Genomic DNA, 21166 nt, shown 5'->3' with positions numbered 1-21166 from the left:
AGAACACATGCATTTGCATGGCGCTACCCCGTCGTTTCAAGGTGACGCCCCGTCGTTTTGGAGAATTCCGCCCCTGGTGATAACTAGCTTTCGCAAAGCTTAAAAGCGCGAGAGTGTTGCAGGGTCTCTTCAAATACGATAGCCTCTCTTCGACCACTTAAACGTGAAAACTTTGATGTACAGTCGCGCTCACTATGACCTACACCACTCATTAGTATTCAGACGATTATATCGTCAAAACAATGACTATGGGCATATATACGTTAGGATAAGGCTTGATTCATTAGGACGTTGTTCTCCTAATGCGCACTTGGTCTTTAACCCTGGGTGCAGACAAAGGTCATATAAAGCTGTGAATACTAATGAGCGGTGTAGGTCATAGTGAGCGCGACTGTACCTGTCCGCCTGCCTGCCTGTCACGGTGTCTACGACATTTCGGTGCAGTAAATTTCGGTGCAGGACGTTTTGGTGCGGACATATCAGTGCACGGACATTTCGGTGCGCAAACTTTTCGGGTACCGAATTTTCTGTGCTTGCTTGTTTGAAACAGCCGTTTTGTTTTTATTTCCGCATAACATGAGTGATGGACCATTATCTAGCGCAGTGAATGCATCTTTACATTGATGCCATGTTTGATTCTTTCCAGTTATTGTTAGAAATTGAACATTTCTATATTTTTGTTTATACCTTGTTCAGAGAACTTCTGTTATGCAGCCAAGTGAATGAATTGTTTTGCACATGTTTTTCATATATATTTATGACAAGGCGTTAATTTAGATTCGCTCTTTTTTGCGGCACGCCAATCAGCCGGTGTTTGCGAATGGTGTGATGCATTTTTGTGCAGCTTTCTCTAAATAAAAGGCACGAACGTGCGGCTGCCCCAAAAAATGCAGAAAATCTTAAGAAAAGTGTTATGTAGGCTGCGCTGTCACGCTAAAATGAATTTGCAAAGACTGTTGTCGCTTGCTTTCTTACAGGCAAGTCGTGGAGGAAGAACTGGCCCTTTTGAAAACAGCTGCAGTTTCTATACCTTCTCAATGCTGATAAAGCTCGTACGGGTTGTGACTCATTCCCGTATTGAGGCAAACCAACCTTCGCTTTATGTCTGAACGCGTACTTTCATTTCATGTCCCAGCCTCCACCAACTCCTTCCCCGTCTTTAGGTTTCAATCTCCTCAAGACTTCTTTTTCAGTCGTATTATTTTCGGTCGCCCCTGAAAACCTTACGGGCCTCCCAAGCGTCACCGCATTGATGCAAGAAAAAGCTATACATTCACAATGAGCTCGCACAACCTCTCTAATGCGCAACAAAAAGCCACCCGAAAGCCGCTGAGGCCACAATGACCAGCATCGTTGGCGCCTGTCCCACCCATCGAGGAACAAGCTTGCTGGGTACACCCATCCGCGCATCGCAGTCATAGCGAAGGCGCCCCCTCTCCAGGAATCGCTCTTTCTTCGCCTTCTGTCGACCCGTCGGCAATTAACTCTTCAAAACGCGCACATCATGGACACTCCAGACATACCTGGCTTTCTTCGATTCTAAGAAAAAAAATTGGATAGGCTGGTTTGACGAGAGCTGCATCAGTCAATCTTAAAGTTTTCGACGTCCAGTTTACACAATGAAACACCAGCGACACCCCGCCCTCCCCCTCTCTCCCAAGGAGGCGGGTAGCAGGCGGTGCTCAGCCCTCCCCCCCCCCCCCCCACCGCTTTTAGTAACGCCACTGTAAGTGCGATTATTTGTTAGTTTTTCAGTAGACCGGACACCCAATGCAACAAAGACGACGTTGATAGAGAAAGGGATGAAAAGGGAATGCACACGGGCTGAAGCTAGCTCGTTCCCTTTTAATAGTTTTATTCACGGCTGTTTTTCCGGGCCGCGGAGGGGAAGGAGAGATAGGAATCGTGATAGGAAAGCACCAGCGTCTTGCAGCGTCGGGAGAAGTGAAATCAAAGCGCTTCGCTAGCACCTGAAGTATTATGGTTGTTCACATAAATGTTAAAATAAAACGAAAGGTTGAACGGAAGTAAATTAACAACGTTAATTTCTAACATCTACTACCGAAATTGGGTTTTACGCGCTGATGCCCCGCCTCGCTTTAGCGTGCGTTTTTTCCGCACGGCGGCGCAAGCACAACTCTCGAACCTAAAACCATATCGACTGATGAAATTACTATATTAAACATAAAATGTTAAAAGAATGCCTCCCATGCACAAAAATCTCCCCACCGAAACCTCCTGCACCGAAATGTCCGGATCCCCCTGTCGTGTGTTTTCACCATCCAACCAAAGTGAAAGGACGTCTGAACACGGAAGGGTCCTTCAAAACCACTGAAACTGCTGTCATGGTTCATGCACGTCCACATTATTTAGCGCGAGGGGAACCCCAAGCATATTTGTACACCAATTTCCCCCTCCCCGCCTTGTTCGACCGCAGCTTTCCATACGCAAACTCCGGAGCTTGTAAAAGGTGCGGAATTTCCTGGGCCTCTCGAAGGCCCATTGTGTGGGCTTGCCATCAGAAACCCTTAACAATAACCGCGCACGTGGTCATCGCGATTAGTAATGGGAGGCCGTTTTGCTCAGCGACCAAGGAACACGACAAGAATGCAAGAACTGCTCATAAAGCTGTCAGGGCCCACGGACTCCTGGCTGCCGTCTGACATGAAAAGGTTGCCACCACTCTCACAGGAATCAACTCTTTATTCTACAACTCGTAATAAAGTTTACCTGACTTGCCCTGACTGAGGGCCAGCCTTCTTGTAATTGGGGATACGCGTTGTATTGGTTTTTACGATAGCAAACCATAAAAGGAAACGCGAGATAAAAGCAAACACAAAAACACAAAAGCTTGAGCTTTGCCAAGTACAAAAGAAACAAATTTTCCCTCAGTTGGCTCACAGGAAGTGCGAGCGCGGTAAAATTTAGAGGAGGTGAGGTGAGGAGCTTGAAGGGTGGGAGGATGATGTTACGCGTCAGGGGAGGGTCTTTCAACGACTTGACGTACCGTGACTAACAATGAACTGAGCTGCGCCCTTTTGTCCGCTGTCATTTCGCGTACCAGGGGACGACATCATCGAGACACCCACGCCTTATTGTTCGGAAGTAGGCAGTGTTCTCGGAGTACCCCGAGCCGAACGACGGCGAGCAGCGTTTCGTGCACCCGCCGCGAGCAGCAGCGCCTCGGCGTCTGCAGTCAGGCGTCCCCCTCGACGAGCAGTCCCCTTCGCGCCCCCGTTTTTTCTTCTTTGCATGCCGCGTCCCGTTAGGCTGCCGCACGGTTTTATAATGTTCCCCTCTCCTGCCGCCAGCGCTCTCGGCGAACTGACCTCCTCGCCCGAATGACCCGGACCGGCCGAAAAGTCGGCCCGCCGCCTGGAGGACCAGTTGCTTCCAGGACGCCGTCGCTACACCCCCCTCGTCTCCACCGCCGGCCCCGAAGACACGCCATGCCGGCGGCCCTGTGACTGAAGGCTCCCCGCAGTGGACCCTGCTAGTGCGTTTCCCAATTTGTGGCCAGCCGTCGTGGTTCTCGCAACAGGCTGACCATCGGGGATAGTGCAGTTCGCCCCTGACCACGGTTTGTCGTGCCGCTCGACCGGCCTTCTTTGAGAGAAGAGCGCCCGAAGGATTGCCCCGGTTGAACCGCAGCCATGTCTTTCTGGACCATGTCGCTGGAGAACGTCAACGAGGTTGCCACAGTGCGGCCCTTGCCTGACGAAGACAACGAGGTACGTGCTTATTTCCTTTCCTTCTTTCTTTTTTTTCTTGCCTGATAAATTGTCGGTCCTTTGCGAGTCGTTCGGGTTTGGATGTCAAGTAGTGTTCTACTGTGCACTTCTCACGACGAAAGGCTATGGCACCTCGCAACAGGGAGACAAGTGGTCAGTGGTCCCCAACGGGATTAGACCACCTAATCGTGACGGCAAGAACAAACTGGTTAGTGGACGTTTCAACTGCTCTTCACATCATTTTTTTTAGATCTGTGCTGGCAAGCTTTCGTGCTCCGCGCGTAAATATCACTACTAATAATAATAAAAAAACAACGCAGGCTCACGTACCAGTATGATCGTCAATGACTTCGTTGTAATTTGGTCAAATTCATTCCTGCGAGTGTGTCGCGCGTCGCCAACAAAATATAAATGCACTTTACCGCACGCGATTGCTGATCATTTACCAGCAGTTCACAGCAGCGAGAGAACATGCGATATTTCCGTAGCCTCAAACGGACATTTCGAACTCAAACACGGTTTTTCTTTGCGTCCGTGGACCAACGAAGTGGTTGTTCTCTGCATTATCAATTGCGTTTTCTGGCCAAAGGGGCAAAGGCGCATTAGTATCTTGCGTTCGTACCTTCAATACTTATCCTGCTATGCTTTAGTACTGCCTACAGCAGCATGCCTTATTTGAAAGTGACGTTCTGTTTATTATTCGTTAAAATAACATCACGACGTCGAAGGAAGCGCAGCTATGCGGTAGTCGTGATGTGCCCGAACGCGAGATAATATGAGAACAGCAGAACTGCGGCAATGGATATACTGACCCCTGAGGCAGAAGATTGTTGCCCCAGAGGTATCGTCCTCAGAACTATATCCTCCCATAGAAGCCACAGTGCTGAAAAATGTGCGAGGCTATAGCGATATGGGGTGGAGAGCATTCAGCAGGCATTTTCATATGAGTGGCAGCTAGCCTACCCTTATCCCTGAAGAGGAAAGTGCATCACAATTGCATTTTACCGGTACTCACCTACGGAGCAGAAACTTATCACTAAAAGGTTCAACTTAGGACGACTCGGCGAGCAATGGAACGGAAGATGATAGGTGTAACATTAAGGGACAAGAAGAGAGCGGAGTGGGTCAGGGAGCAAACTGGTGTTAAAGACATATTAGTAGAAATTAAGAAGAAGAAATGGACGTGGGCAGGGCATGTAATGCGAAGGCAAGATAACCTTTCGTCCCTAAGGGCAACACAGTGGATCCCTAGAGAAGGCCGGCGTGGCAGGGGGCGGCAGAAAGTTAGGTGGGCAGATGAGATAAAGAGGTTTGCGGGGTTAAATTGGTCGCAGTTAGCACATGACCGGGATAATTGGACATCTATGGAAGACGTCTTTGTACTGCAGTGGGCGCAGACAGGATGATGATGATAGCGATCTGCCTCTCAAATGATCGCGCCCCTCAGCGAAGCTTACTGGGCAGCAATGCGTTATGAACAGGTGTTCTACGTGGCGGCGGGGGCGGTGAATGTACTCGGCATAGCAGCAACCGTTCTGGTAATGCAAGCACGGCGACTGGTGCTGCACCGCCATTGACAGCGTATATCCGAACGTTCGAAATAATTTGAGGAGACGGGCTGCGTTGACCCGACGTTTTCTCGTGCGTGTGGACTGTCCAGTTGACCTAAGTAACCCTTGAGTATAGCGTAAGAGTAGTGCCCTATCTCCTGTGTTCCCAGAGGACCGTTACACGCCTGCTGCACTGGGCTAATCACGCGTGAGCATAAAGAACAAGAAAGCAAGCGTGGTCTCGCTGAACGAAGAAGTCAGACCTTCAGAACGCCGGCTCTTCACCTTAAATTTCGGTGCCTTTGTGCAGGAACTCTGGGCAAGGTCCCAGTGATTAAAGTCGTCGGATGCATTAGAGATGTATTCCACTCATTTTGGAGATGGACCACCGCCATTATTCCTGCAAAAATTGTACTCGGGCATCCGAACCACACGGGCTGTTGAAAACACAGTGCCTGGTTATGAGAACTACGTAAATGACAACCGATATTGCCGAGGTCGGGCCAGCAAAGCAAAGCCAGCGCAGATATTCGTTTGGTGGATGAATTTGTAAATAATGCTTACTCGTATACTCCCATACGCGTGACTCCGAGCTGGCCACTCCTTTGCTTTGAATAAAGAGGGAGAGAGAGCAGTTTAAGCGGGAGAATCAGTAGAGTGCACTCGTGCTCTGCGAAATTCTTCACTAAGAGGCTACACCGGAAAACCAGAGTAACAACACCGGTCAAAGACTTTTAGATGCGTTATGGAAGCCTGACACGGCCCACGGAGGATGTTAGAACCATCAAATCTCGTATCTACAAACTGTAGCCGCGAGGACATGACCGTGTTTGTGTCGCGGGGCATGCAACAAGAACTTGTCCACTCTTGAGTGTTATTCCTATTTGAAGGTTCAACAGTAATCTGCCTTGGAAAAATGAAAGCACGTCATATTCGCCTCTTATCGCAGCTGCGTTGTTCCTCAAACCTTTTTAGAATATGTACGCGTCACAACTAGGTGAGCAAAATATACGTCCAAGCCTTTTCAAGGAAGGTGTAGCGGCGTCATATTCAATTGACAACTTTCAGTCGTTTCGACAAATACGTGCAAGTGCCTACCGTTCGGTACACATACCACGCACCACTGTAGCTGACAAAGAACTGCAGTAATGTTCGGAAGGTTTGATCGAATGTACGCGTGAAACTGACAGGAATGTGGAAGTACCGCACACCACGCCTTGTGTGACTGTCGCCATTCTAAAATGAACCTTGTAAAAAAAACGAATACGAATATTAATCGAACACGTCCATGCGAGTAAGAGTGTTCACCGTGGATTTTCTTGTTCCGCGGAAAGCTCCACGAGGCTTAACTGATAAGCGACCATGAGTAGAAAACAAAGCATGAGTAATGTTTGCAAATGTGGCACTTAAAACCAACTGAATCGCCAGTTCATGACAATTAACGAATCGACCATAGCAACATCAAAAGAAGCTTCCGTATACGCTTATTGGTTGTCCGAAGCCACGCGTTCGCGCTTTATTAAGTGCAGAGTACTCTATGGGCTCGCCTAGTCGTCTTAGCTCGCTAACGGTCGATGCGACTGCCGGAATCAGGCGGCGCAGTGACAAAACGGACCCAAGTACAGCCTTATGCACCGTCGTCAGGGGGTCACGCTGAGGCTTCGAAAACCATTAAGTAGGCATAACCGTTCGAACATCGCGAACCGCTGGCGCTTGTCATACGTCTCCCCGTTGTTTAGCGCAAAGAAAACTGCAGGTACATTTCAGGCAATATCAGTGTATATAACCAGCAGTACCCGCGTTCATTTAGTTAGGACCGCTCGTTGGGTTGGTTTTTACGATAGTAAGCGAAAGAAGCGGCCGCGCAAGAAAAAAAAAATGGCGCGTTCGAAATGACGCAGAAAGGCTCCAGCTGCGCGGGAAAAGAATAGCGCGTTCGAAATGCCGCAGAAAAGCTCCACCCACGCAAGAAGAAAATGGCGCATTCGCAATGACGCAAAATGGCTCCAGTCGCGCAAGAAGAAAAATTACGTGTTCAAAATGCCGCAAAACAGCTCCAGCATACGAAATTAAAGCAAGCGCAAGAAGAATTCAGAACTCCCGCTGGTGCAGTTTCAGGCAGGAACGCGCGAGCACTGCGAAGGCGGGAAATTTGAAATGCAGCAGTGAGCGGATAACGGCGGTTCAGCCAATTATGGCGAATCACTGCTCTGCACTTTCGACAGCTTTCACATTGAGTGGAACGACTTTAATTTTTTTTAATGGCAACCTGCAGCTAACTTTCCCGCCAGTGTCGTCATTCTCAAGTGGAAGGATTACTAGCCTCGGTCAATGTTACTAGCGTCGCAAAACTTGCGTCAGGCCTGAAGCGTCGCTGACGTAACAGGTTGGTGATGGTCAAGGTCCAGTCGTGCGTCGAGCTTCGAGTCGGACCTCGTTAAGAGGGACGAATTTCTTCATGGGATATCGACCCCTACACCGATGGGATGCGTGAACTGTCCTTATACCCACCACCCAACGTATTGAATCGCGAACGGGTACTTCACCGCCAGCGTAACAGGTCTGGCGTGGTCAAGGTCCAATCCTGTATCGAACTTCGAGTCGGAGCTAATTAAAAGCCCGGACAACTTTCCTCCTTGGATATCGGCTTCTAGTCCGAAGATATCTGTGGACTGTGCTTATACCAACCATCGAATGAATAGAATCGTGAATGAGCACCCGTCGCCAGCGTCGTCCTTATACCCACCGCCAAATGAATTGAATCCGTTAGCGTTCCCGTTGCCGGCGTCGACGCTGGCTCTCGCTGTGCTACCGTATCCGTACCGCGACCTCGTTAGCAGCTTTCCCAGAAGACGGCGTCCTCGTCTCGTGGGAACTAAAGTGACTTTAGTGGGAACTACATTCTGGCACAGTCGAAATCGGCAGGCCCAAGGGACAATTCATTGGCCCAACTAAAATGTGTTCCCACGCCCAGCGTCCCGTCATCGTGTCCTAAATACTTCCAACAAAACTCGCTTCGTAAAGCAAGGCGAAATGCAAAACAGAGCTCGCTGCGTGAGTGGCTGAGCGAAGAATATTTGGCTGAATCGCATCAAGACTGTCGGCATGAGGGTCATGTCAGTGCGGCTTGCAAACTGCGACTAAAGACGTTTAGTTACCGTATTTTTGCGCGCATAACCCGCCCCTGTATATACTCCGCACCCCCACTTTCAGCCCGCCGGAAAAGAAAAAAACCATCCTCGCGTACGGCCCGCACATTTGATACAAGAAAGGCTGCACCAAAGATACTGCTCCAGCAACACATCACATACTATTTAGACAGAAAAAGCGTATATTTAGCAAGTAGCTAGAATACACTGACTGCATGTCAGTGTCTCTGCTCTCGCTAGAGCTAGAGCTATCACTTGAGCCCCAGTCCTCACTGTGGTACACAAGGTCATCTTCACGGCACAACGTGCAGTGCAGCTTCACGGCACAACTCGCATTGCCGTGAAGCTTCACTAAAAGAAATACCTGCGTATAATCCGCCCCCTGCTTTGCCATTGAAATTTTCGCATTTCTGGTGCGGGTTATACGCGCGAGAATACGGTATATGTCAAGACCGGCAAAATCTTGCACGCCCGTGTATCTTTTCCAGCGGCCGCATGCGAAGCAGTTTTGTTGTAGGCACATTAGAAGGAGAGTTACGCTTAACAAAAACACCGCCTAGTGTTGAAGGGAACACTTCGTTGTGTCCTAACCCAGGTTCCAGTGAAGTAGAAACCACCAGAAGAAACTCTGTGGGCCGCTGCTCTTTACCACCAATGACACGAAATTCCTCCTCAATTTTCTCACTAAACGTTTGTGTTAGAAATAAAGACAAACTTGCGTGTGCTAAACACCGTATTTCAGAAACTTTTCTACTACATAGGTCCCCGAGATGAGCACCCCATGTCCTACCTAAAGCCCTGGAACGTTACAGAAGAGCTTTAGTCCTAACTTTTCTTTTATTTTGTTTTTTTTTCCTTCAATGGAAAGGACTTTTGAGCTCTACTGTTCGTGGCTATCGTTTTTTTTTTCTTCCTTTTAGAGGGGGGGGGGGGATGTGAGTGGTTGTACACAGTAATTACTGTTTTGATATGTATGCACTTCATGCATACGTAGCACTTTTCTATTCGCACTTCAGCCCTTATGCCGCCTTGCACTGCAAGGGCCGGGGACCGGTCAATCTGCGCATTCCGCTTTATTTCTGTCCTAGGCACTCAAACTGGAAAATAGAATCTTGAAAACTACTACCGCTAAATAAGCTAGCTAATTTAGGGACGCTAGCCCAACCGAGCGAAGTGCGATACTCCGCAGGGAGTCCACCTAGTGCAGCGCCTATTTGAATGTCTCGGCAGCTGCCCGGGCGCGGCCCAGCGTTTGGCGCGCACCTACCGTGAACGAGTCGGGGGCTAGTACGGGGAAGGAAGTAACTGGTTCGCGGCCGACTGCTGCCGCTGCCGCTGCCACAGGGGTCGGGACACGGAAGTGGACCGGAAAGGCACCACGCGCGGGGGTCAGCCGCTCCCTCTACCTCCTCCTCTTCCTCCTCCTCCCTGCTGTAGTCGCTGTTGTGTGGTCTGCTTTAGTCTGCTTCATTCGTTGCGTGGCAGTGACCCTCCCTCTCCGGTGAACGGTGCAAGAACAAAGCACGCCTGCTTCACTGAAATTCTAGTCATATTTTAGGGGACGCGATATGTCGCTGCTTGCGAAGAATGACTTGCGGGCGCTGCACACGAAGAAGTCTCTCGGAGGAAGTCAGCCCTATAAAGTTTAGCATGCTAGTCTTGGGAGTATTGTCCGCGTCCTCAAGGTTCCTTGCTTGAGATACTAAAGTATTCAGTTATGCCGCATGTAGCATATTTGTTGGACTTGACACGTATATTTCTAGTGGCCTCAAATAATATGTGAGGGAGTGGACATCGGAGGTAACCTTTCGGCGCAGATTACTGACACTTATCATCCCTCCAGCGTGACTGTGGGCCTCGTTGGCTCGGGTGGTTGACAGCGCCGGGCCCTTAGAACTGTGAATGTCTCGTATTGAGACCACAGGTTTCCACTAGTTGTGATATTTGCACACAGTAAGAGACAGCTGAGGGCGAAGGTTTTGTCATAAACAAAGTCATGATGGCATGTAAGCGGATTAGACAGACAGACAGGCAGACAGACAGACAGACAGACAGACAGACAGACAGACAGACAGACAGACAGACAGACGGACGGACGGACGGACGAACGAACGGACGGACGGACGGACGGGCAGCCAGACAGAGAGGAGTGGAGGGAGACAGCAATCGCATCAGGCCGTTTAAAACTCATAGCTGTTGATTATGCCCCTTGTGACTGAAGAACATCGTGCTTTTCGAGTTCTTCCGCATGCCACAGACGAACGGGTATAACGAATTTATGGGATTTCATCTCCTCCTCTTTATAAGTAGAGAGCTCACTAAGCTGTTTGAAGCGCACATTTTGCAACCCGTGCATGGTTCTCCCGTTCTATCCGAGCCGATGTACATCGCTTTGAGTTTCGGGGCCACGTAACGAAGTCTACAAATACCCGGACGCAGAAACGCGCGTAAGAGGCGTCAGGTCGTTCATTCATCGTTCGTCTCGAGATTAAGGGGACCTTGTAGCATGACGCCCACTCTCCGGTTACGAAAAGCGCCTCGGAATGGCGCCGCAATCGCCGTCCGCGTCACCGCGATTTCCGTCAGTTGGCTTCCTTCCCGGTTCGTCGCCACGACAAGGCTACCGCGATATGCCGAGTGCTGTCTTGAGGAGAGACGCTATCGAGAGTACCGCTTGCAGCGTGGAGACGCGTCATCGCTGGCTTCTTCGTGCGGACGGGCTAGAACCACTAGATCAGGTTTAAGAGTATCGGCACTCTTTCTTGTCATTGCTGTATGCCGCCGAAAGCGGCCATTGGTTGAACTGCATCACGTGACATTTGTTTACCAAAAGGCCCATGGGCGCTGACATTTGGGTGCCTCTGTGTTGCCACGCGCGCGCTCTTCGATAACTCGTGATTTTCAGAACCCAGTGTGGCTGTATGACACGTTGAGAGTGAGTTTTTAAGCTACCATACAGAGTAGCGATGCCGTGCTGCTATGTGCTGGGCTCCTTTAACCGGCGGGAAGGTGGAAAACGCCTGCATCACTTCCCGTTGGGAAAGAACGACAGTGGCCTAGCGTAACCTATAGCCACTTAAAAAGCGTGGCTTAATTAGCGGCTCTAGCCTAACTTAGCGCCACTAAATAAGCTACGCTAGCGTAACCGATCCTGACCCTATCGCACCGGCGCGCTGGCTCTAAATCGTCAAAAAGTAAACACAGATGTGATGGTTGCGAAACGGCGCCCGGACCAATTACGCACGTCAATGTCAGTCGCAATAGGGCGCATAACGCTGGCCACCATGGCGTCAGGCACCAAAATGGCTGCCGCCGTGCGTCAGTGTCGTTATTACAGTCTCCTAGAAGGTTGTCGTTACTCTTAAGCGTAGCTTATTTAGTGGTTCTAGGACGGGCGATTCCCTCGAATGCCCGAGCTGTTTCCTCCGCAGAAGACGTGCACGTCCAACGAAGAGACCTCCCGTCGTTCGGGACGTGCTCGGATCGGAAGCGCTCATTTGACGAGACGAATGCACAGATGCGCGCTATTTCCGGACCACACGCACGAATAGACAACGTCGCACAGGCCAAAGTAGGAAGGGAAGTCAACGATAGGAAAAATCTGCAAGATTTGAGCATTTCCGAAGGAGGAAACCGGTGGAGGCACGGAGATAGAATGAAATGCGAGGAAAAGGGTAGCGGCTAGGCTTCAGCACAGCGGAGACGCGTAATGTTCGAGCAGCGGCCCGGAACAATAAGGAAGGAAACAGTGGACAGACGCACAAAGACGAGGAAGGGAAAATGCCTGAAAAAGCTTATCCTCTTAGGTCCGATTTCCGCGCTTTGTTTGTTTTTCCTTGTTTGTACAATTGTTGATGTTATTATGCTTTTTCCTGAGGGCGTGTAATCTAGCGTCGCTAAATAAGCTACGCTTAAGAGTACCGCCACTTCGGGCACCCAGCAGCTTGTGGGGGCCATTTTGTTTCTGGCTTGCAGTATTGCCGTCTCTGCAAAGGAAACCGCCGTCGGTTCTGACGGGCAGAATGTGACCGGCCGCTCTAGCGTGCGCGCAGCAGAGAGAGAGAGGAGAGACGCCCAGAAACAAAATGTCTGCGCCCATATGTAAACAAATATCCCCTAATGCCGACCGACCAATGAAAATCCCGGCGGCACATAACAATGAAAGAAAAGAGTGCCGATACTCTGAAGGCCTTTATTTAGTGACGCTAGTGTAATCGTGGTGCGGTGGATAAAGCGCTCGGCTGCAGTAGCGCGTATAATTTGAACTCCAGTCACCTATCCATGGCCGCATATGGGGTTTTTGCCTACCCCCCCTTCCCACACACACACACACACCACCACCACCGCACACCATAAAAAAAACTTCTGAATCAACTTATCAGCTTCCGTGAGATAACCCCAGGATGTCAACGATAGCGTGGAGTGATACGGTCCATGGATTCGTCGCACCAAGAACATTTTTTAGTGCTGTTTTAATCCATGCAGAACGTTGTTGACCACTTGTGAGTGGGATTTCCGTCTCACAATTGACGGCTTCACTTTCTTTCGTTAAAACTTATACAAACAGTTATCGCTAGATTAAGAATACCGCAGTAATGTATACGTAGGGTTGTTTTACACCCCGAACATGTTCCAGGGGAATCGGGTTAAACCCCATTTCTCCCCGAATGGACCTTTTCAAAGTAGCGATCTGCACAAATCGTGGGCTGACCCGCCGTTCTCAACCAGTACTTGCTGGAAGCAAGCCCCACGAACGAAGCTTTCGAACTCATTGGGTAATACTGGTCCTCTACCGCTTCTTACTGCAGGCTGCAAATTCGGCACCTACGTTGTTGGGCCTAGTTAGTGGAAGCTGTGATGTCCGGATAACTTTCTCCCGGCTGAGATACGTCCAACGATCGGACAGGTCTTCAATGGAGACCGACGCATGCAGATAATATAAACAAGGATGTGTGAAAATTCCATGACCAGATTTTAGTGAACAAAATGTTTCATTTCTTGGAGTTCATCAGTGCTCTTTAGTGTCATCATCATCATCACCATCATCATCACCAGCCTATCTACGCCTACTGCAGGCCAAATGCCTCTCCCATTAATCTCCAATTACCCCGGTCCTGTGCTAACTGCGACCAATTTATCCCCGCAAACTTCTTCATCTCATCTACCCATCTAACCTTCTGCCGCCCTCTGCCCGCTTGCCTTTTCTAGGGATCATTAATCATTAGGGAGTGTAACCATTACCAATTCATTTCCATTCAACCCCCAAATTTTGGAGCGTATTTGCTAAAATTCCTGATGTGCCCCTCGTTACCACCTTGAAATACACAAATTTTAACGCGTTAGAGTTTAGAAGGTCGCGATACCATCTGATAAAATAAACTGAGCATTACTTAGTGCATTTGTATATTTAACCAGAAAAAAACCGAATTTCGGAATCGTTTTAGAAAAAAAAGCATTTCTGCACGATTACCGGTTTGAAAAATAGCACCCGGTTTTTAAGCCCCTGATTAAAAAATATATATAAAACCTGAAAACGAACAACCCTATACAGTATACCCACTACGTTTTTCGTTCAAAGCACAACTGATGCATGCGACGACCTACAGCCGTTACCCTGTCTATGGGAGTCGGGGCGAAAACGCACCACGAACGAATAAAAGAGTACGCAAATGATTCAGTAAACTTTCCCTAAAAAACAAACAAGTATAGGGGACTCCTGCGTTGCGACTGAGATATATGTTAACGGCCTCGAAGGAACCTTACTTTTTGTTAGTGAGAAATAGCGGGTTAGAATCAGGGTCATCTATACAGCTGGGGCATGGCGTCAGCCGAATGTCATTCTTCCTAATGTATAAGCCAGACGGACGTCTCTGAATTTCGATTATTGAAGTACGGTAGAAGTTAAAGTAGAAGTTGAACTACTCGTCTTTGTAATTCCGGAGTTCAAAAGGGAGCGGGTCAATCTTTTACGCGGAGTAATATTTCATAGGGGTAACTATGAAATACCGTTACCCCTATGGAAGTACCGTTCAGTACTTACAGTACCGAACCGAACGGTACTTACAGTACCGTTCGGTTCTCTGTTGATTGTTCTCAAATAAAAAAACACTCTCCGGTGTCAGCGAACTCATGTTTTTACCTATAAAAAAAGACACGTGTGGAGGTGCCGGGGTTCGAACCCGGGGCCTTTCACATGCGAAGCGAACGCTCTACCACTGAGCTACACCCCCACGCACGCTGCCGTACGCACAATACTCATATTCATTTATGGAAAACATTTCTGCGTAAAACTTTACATCCTTTGAGTTTCTTTGCAAAAAAAATGAATTGATTCATAGGCTGAATCACCATTTTGCATTTTCTTGTTGCTCGTAAGCAAAGACATTCAAACTGGAACAAAGCTCAGTTCCTTCCCGTGACATCGGTATAATTCCAGAAGAGGCAATATAAAAAAAAAACGACCGTTTATTTTATTTTTTTCGGACGCTATAGAAGTCCAAGTTGTTGCGTGACTCGGAGATGTATACGGCTCACCTCAAGGTTGATTAACAGACGACAGCGGGAACACGGACACAAAGGAAGAGATATAGACACACACGAGTGCTGGGAACAACAGTTTATTGAAAGAAATACACAAACATACATACATATATATATATATATATATATATATATATATATATATATATATATATGCGCAGTAGCCACTCTATACTACTTGTTTATCAGCGGCGCATGCCCAGGAGTTTAATTCCTTCTTAGTGCAACGGATGGTGAGCTGACGCATGCCAGTCCCAACCTTTTGATCAGTTCAGCCTCTGTAATCTCTCGTGCGATACGGTCAGAGCATTTCTTAATAACTGCTTTGTCGGAGAAAGGCACACATCCGCATGCGGAGCAGGGCTGGGCTAGAAACCCATCGCGCACGTTTCCTTTGGGTGCATTTTTAACTTTGGTGGCATGCTCCCTTAACCCATTATTTAAACATCTTCCAGTCTGCTCAACGTAAACTTTTTTGCAGCGAAGTGGAATTTGGTAGACACCGGCTTCTACGCATTAAACAGAGAGAGAGAGAGAGAGAGAGAGAGAGAGAGAGAGAGAGAGAGAGAGGCACCCAGAAACAAAATGGCTGCTCCCACATGTAAACAGATATCACGGTGTGCCGACCGAGCAATGACAATCCTGGCGGCCCATAAAAATGAGAGAAAAGAGCGCCGATACTCTAAAAGCCTTTATTCCGTGACGCTAGTTTGTCTCACTTGTGACCTTAATTGAATTTTTGTGTCATAAAATCGCCAACTGCACAAAAAATGGGCGTCCGTTTTTGTCGAGGCACGAGGCGCTGCGCTTGCCACAGCGGTTTTTTAGGGGCTTGGCCTGCTGAAACCCTGCAAGAATGGAAGTCACGCAAAGACAGGCTGCTCACTACGAGCTCTGCTATCTCGTCACAATACGTACAGCCGGAGAGGGCGCGCGCACGCCTGTTTGAGAGAAAAATAACACCGCAGTTTTCTTCTTTAGCCGGTGCTGGGCATGCCGCGGGTCGTTCACTCATGGAGGGACGCGCGTCGTCCTTGCGATTAGCCCACTTTCAGCCTCCAAGACGCCGCTCACTTTCTCCCTCGACGAGCGCCGCCCGCAAAGAGCGAACCTGAGCACGCAGCAAACCGTGGACAACTTGGACAACCGGGTGCTCCGAAAGATGGACGGTGCGCCCTGCACGGTGCATACAACGTCGCTGACGGAACTCCTCGCCACATTCCCTTCCTAGTCGTGGATCAAAATCTCGCCAGGTGTTGTAAAACAAGGTAGCTTGCGGGCATAAAACGCGGGTCATTTGTTTCCAGTGAATGGGATTTTTTTTTATTTCAACAGCTAAGCTCTTTAGCAAATCGTTTGGTGACCGCAGTTAAAAAAAAAAACAAGAAAATACCGAGCGCTCGTGCGTGCGTGCCTCGCGGCGACCACCCAGCGTCCCCGGTGCACGTTCGTCAAGCCAAGCATACCCTATTAGGATGATTGGCCGAGATGCGCAAAAAAAAGAAAAACTCCAGCGTTCGCCGTTGTCGTTGCAACACTTGCTCGGAACGAGGAAGACGCGTCATAACGTACGCCGCTCCGAGGTGAGGTCCAATGATTGTCACTACCAAAAGAAATGAAGGAAGCTCACACTTGAAGCAATAATGGTGGAGTAAAGGTCGTGGCGGCAGCGAAGAAAAAGCAAATGGGCTGCAATCGTGGACGTAAACCGTAGTGGTGTTCTTGAAGATTGCGTACAGCTTCGCTACGTTCAAGTCTTGCACGTTAGTGTGAGCTTTCCTCATTTTTTTCTTGTTTGCATGAGAAAGATCTTCGGAAACATTGTATTGATCATGTTCCAAATATATCTACACCGTATGCATATGCCATGTAAGCCGCGCCATGCATCGGTTACTGGGCCTCAGTCAAGTTGTCTTCTGCTAACTTTGGGCCCATGAATCCATCTAGATATTTTTTCTAATGAATAAATGGACTGAATTGAATTGAGACGCTGAAAATCCTGTATCGGCTGTATAATGTAGCTTAAGAACTATTTTGCATTTCCTCAGTGGAGGTCAAAATGTTAAGGTTTATGCAAACTAGGGTAGCAGATATTGCAGGCATAAAAACATGAATCACTCGTTTCAAGAGGCTGGGAATACAGTTTTTCAAGTGCAGAGCACTCTATGGGCTCGCCTTGTCGTCTTAGCTCGCTAACGGTCGATGCGACTGCCGGAATAAGGCGGCGCAGCGAGATAACGGACCCAAGTAGAGCCTTCTGTACCGGGGTCAGGGAGTCACGCTGGGGATTTGAAAAACCACGCGGTTTAAATAGTCATAACCGTCGGAACCTGGTGAAATGCTGGCGCTTGTCATACAACTCCCCGTTGTTTAGCGCCAAGAAAACTTCAGGTACATTTCAGGCAAAATCTGTGTATGTAACCGGCAGCTTCCACGATCATTCAGTAAGTAACGCTCGTTGGGTTGGTTTTTACGATAGTAAGGGAAAAAAGCGGCCGCGCAAGAAAAGAATGGCGCGTTCGAAATGCCACAGAAAGGCTCCAGCCACGCAAGAAAAAAAAATGGCGTGTTCGAAATGCCGCTGAAAGGTTCCAGCCCCACCAGACAAAAAAATGGCGCGTTCGAAATGCCGCGAAAGGGCTCCAGCCGCGTAAGAACAAAAAATTACGCGTTCGAAATGACGTAAAACAGCTCCGGCATGCGAAATTAAATCAAGCATAAAAAGAACAGACTCCCGCTGGCGCATTTTCAGGCAGGGGACGCGCGAGCACTGCGAAGGCGGAAAATTTCGAAGGTATTGGGTGGCAGCAGTGAGCGGATAACGGCGCTGCAGCCCATTATGGCGAATCAGTGCTTTGCACTTCCGACAGCTTTCACATTGAGTGGAACGGCTTTAATTTTTTGTTTGTGCCTCTACCAGGGCCTCTGCGGCCAGTAATGACGTGTCGTGAGTATGCTGGAAGCTGGACAGAAACAAAGCTAGCCTTCGTCGAGATTAATCTAGCTGGCGCGCTTCAATTCTATAGCTTTGTATACTGGATGCGTGTTTGCGAGCCATAGGAATGGGATGTCTGCTGTTTGTTACGTTTCGCCGGCGAGTACACGGAAGCACCGAACGGGTCAGAGCGAATTCTCGACTATGCTGCAAGCTCAGCTCTAGAGATTTGCATATGCAATGAAAGGCTTAACCTGTTCGGCTTAGAAGTTTTCTCGTGAAACTGGACGGTATAAAGTTTTTGAGTTTTGTGTTAGTATCAGGGCTTTTGGATATGTATATTTGGATTTCTTTAGGTATTTATTTGCTGACGTGGTATTGGCGGGAAGTATAAAAATACCCACCTTCCCCCCGATCGGGTAAAAATATTGCCCCAATTTCAAGCAGGAATGCATCTCCTGATGAGATAACTTCGACGTGGGCTCTCAATAACTTTGTATGAACTGTGACATTTTAAAGCCATGCGTTTAAAGTGACGCATATAAAAATAAAGAAAACTCTGCCATTCCGCTCTGAGCGATCTTTTTTTTTCTTTGAAATCGGGGCTTCAACCTCGCGAAAAATAATTTAACCGTCAGCGTTCTTTTAACAGACTTAACGCACAAACGTTTAACCGCGCAGCATTACGCACGCAGCAAATGCTTGGCATGTTTTAGGGAGTTTGGACGTCACAATACGCGCCTGCTGTGCATAACACGACCTATACGGTACACCAAACCCTCCGACCCTCCCCGTTATGAAAAAAATTCCCCGCATTTCCCCGAGGGGAAGAATGTGAAAGTGCGAATGCACGAGTTGAATTTGCGCGGTTCGGTAATGTTCGCGAAAGAGAGATCACACACACACACACACACAACTACAAAGAAAGAAAGATGCATTTATTCACAGACACCTATTTGTGTTATCGTTGTACTTGATTGCTAGAGCGGATCTCAGCTTTGAAATTTCGTGTCAGTACTCCTTTAAGCGGGTGCATTAGCCCTTCTCACACCCGATTCCTGGCCAATCCCCCACGTGGGCATGTGCCATGTCAGCGGCCAGGCAGCGCGCGCCCATCTCCCCCCGTTGCCAAGGAAGACGAGGAGCGCGCGCACCCGCAGCTGTTGCTATGCGGACGGCGGCGGACGCTTCAGGCTCGCTTAAGAAGTGCATTCGCACTTAAAAATCAAAATGAACTTGGCAGCTTTCAGAAAATTTTTGCTGCATGCGAAGTGGTAGCGCGAAAAATTATGGAAAAGTCACCCCTGCCTTAAAATTTAACGATCAGCCAACGAAAACGCGATACGAAGAAAGGGAGAAGAAAAAAGACGTCGTTGCTCTCGCAGCTAGTTAATTTTTTTTAATATTTTTAATTTTTTAACTTTAGTTGCCCACGTGGGGCAAATCTAGCAAAAAGGCGCCATCCTCGAAACAGTGGTGGGATACGACTGGAGATAATACAGAGGCATACTACGTGCGACGAATATGGAGACCGCTGCATCAGCATGCTGTCGATAGCTCTCGAGGAACGAGAATTTGCATTTGTAAACGATAACCTTGTTTCGCCGTGGCGGTGGTTACCGCTGCTTGTGACTGCGTAGGCGTTTCATTGGTGGTGTAATTCTTATTATAACCTTGCGTCACGTGGGTAACTAGATCAGGAGAATTAGACGTACGTTTAAAAAAAATAACTAGTTGTTTAGTGCAGCACGTCTCTCTTTTCCCTCTTTTTTTTCGTCTGTCGTCTTCTACACCTTCAAGGGACCCTGCAAACTCTTTTCAAATTTTTTTTTTTTCTAAATCCCTAATGCTTTCAGAACGTAGTCAACAAATACAACCAATACTTGTAATAGGGGTCGCAAAGTACCTCAGCCAGACACTTTCGCTCTATGCCTGTCAGACAACTTCGAAACTTGCTCCAAAGATGTTTCCCTCTTTCCCGGTCTTGGCGTTCTTTGGGGTCTCGAATTAAGTCATTACAGTGTTGTGGCGGTTAGCGTCACTAGATAAGGTTACAGAGTATCGTCACTCTTTTCTCGTATTGTCCCGTGCCGCCGCCGTGATCATTGGTCAGTTCGCATCGCGTGACACTTGTTTCCACTGCGACGGTTCATGAGCGCTGCCATTTTGTTTCTTGTGCATTTTCAGTCGGTAAACTGTGGAAGACTTAGCTTGTCCTCCCTTGTCCTCCCTGACTAACGTTGTTCCGATCACGAATCAAAGATGACGCGTGTAGCAGCATTTCAGCAGCTGAAGTGCGTACGAAGATGCCGTTTTGCTGTATCTTCGGCAGTGTTGCTAACAAACGCCCCGGTACAAGTTAGCGGCGAGGCCGTATAAGGGGCAATCGCGCAACGCTGATAACCACCAAAATGGCCGCCGTTGCTGACTTGTGTGCCTGGGTGCCACTACTCTTATACCTTATCTAGTGACACTAGGGGCGGCCATTGACCGGCATTTCTTCGGTTTCAGTAATGAACGCATTCGATAGACATTTTAAAAAGGGCCCATCTCCCCGCGAGGGGGACTCGAGTAAATGCGTCGCATAGGGGTGGGTGTACTGCGTTAACGTTTAGTGTTTGGGGAGTTGGTGGTAGTGAATGCGTTGTATCAGCAGCTTCTTGAAGTAGTTTGAATGAGTCAAGGATATAAGACGCGTTCGTAGCCTTTCATTCTGTGTCGGTTTTGTGGCGCAGTGGGAAGAGCACCATGTACCTCGCGTCCCGCCCACAGGTAGTGAATGCGTTGTATCAGCAGCTTCTTGACGTAGTTTGAATGAGTCAAGGATATAAGGCGCGTTCGTAGCCTTCCATTCTGTGTCGGCTTTGTGAGGCAGTGGGTACAGCACCATGTACCTTGCGTTCCGCCCGCAGGGTCGTGGGATCGAAACCAGGCGCCGGTAAGTATTATTTTTTTATATAGTGTAGGGGGAGGGGTGTGAACCTGTTGAGAGCGAAGAGGGTAGCGTGATGCGGGAGAGGAGTGGGGAGAGGGCGCACCTGGAACGGCTGTTGCGTACGCCGAGGCACGCCAACGCCGACAACGCCGGGTGACATCGTGAGTTAAAGAAAGGCTCTGCATTTAAAAGAAAGCCACAATAGCAAAGGGAAACGGAAGGCGTATCTGCTGCTGCATGCAAATCACGCAGCGATGCTCTGTGCTGGTGACTATGGCTTTCGCAGTGCTTGGAGACGCGAAGGAAACAGTGAAACCGTTTATCGG

The 21166-nt window shown here is 48.6% G+C and overlaps 1 protein-coding gene and 1 non-coding gene across 3 annotated transcripts in view; both read right to left on the bottom strand.

The window, feature by feature from the left end:
* Window positions 1–21166, bottom strand: part of LOC144163267 (receptor-type tyrosine-protein phosphatase T-like) — a 197181-nt gene that overhangs the window by 130828 nt on the left and 45187 nt on the right. The window lies entirely within an intron of this gene.
* Trnaa-cgc (transfer RNA alanine (anticodon CGC)) lies at window positions 14589–14660 on the bottom strand. The gene has a single exon. It is a non-coding gene; the product is annotated as a tRNA-Ala (tRNA).

This window comes from Haemaphysalis longicornis, unplaced genomic scaffold (genome assembly GCF_048455015.1).
Source record: "Haemaphysalis longicornis isolate Haplotype H1 unplaced genomic scaffold, Haemaphysalis longicornis Haplotype H1 scaffold_12, whole genome shotgun sequence".
NCBI classification, from domain to species: domain Eukaryota; kingdom Metazoa; phylum Arthropoda; class Arachnida; order Ixodida; family Ixodidae; genus Haemaphysalis; species Haemaphysalis longicornis.
The sequence above is the reverse complement of the archived record's forward strand: the minus strand, read 5'-3'. Positions and strand labels throughout refer to the sequence as shown.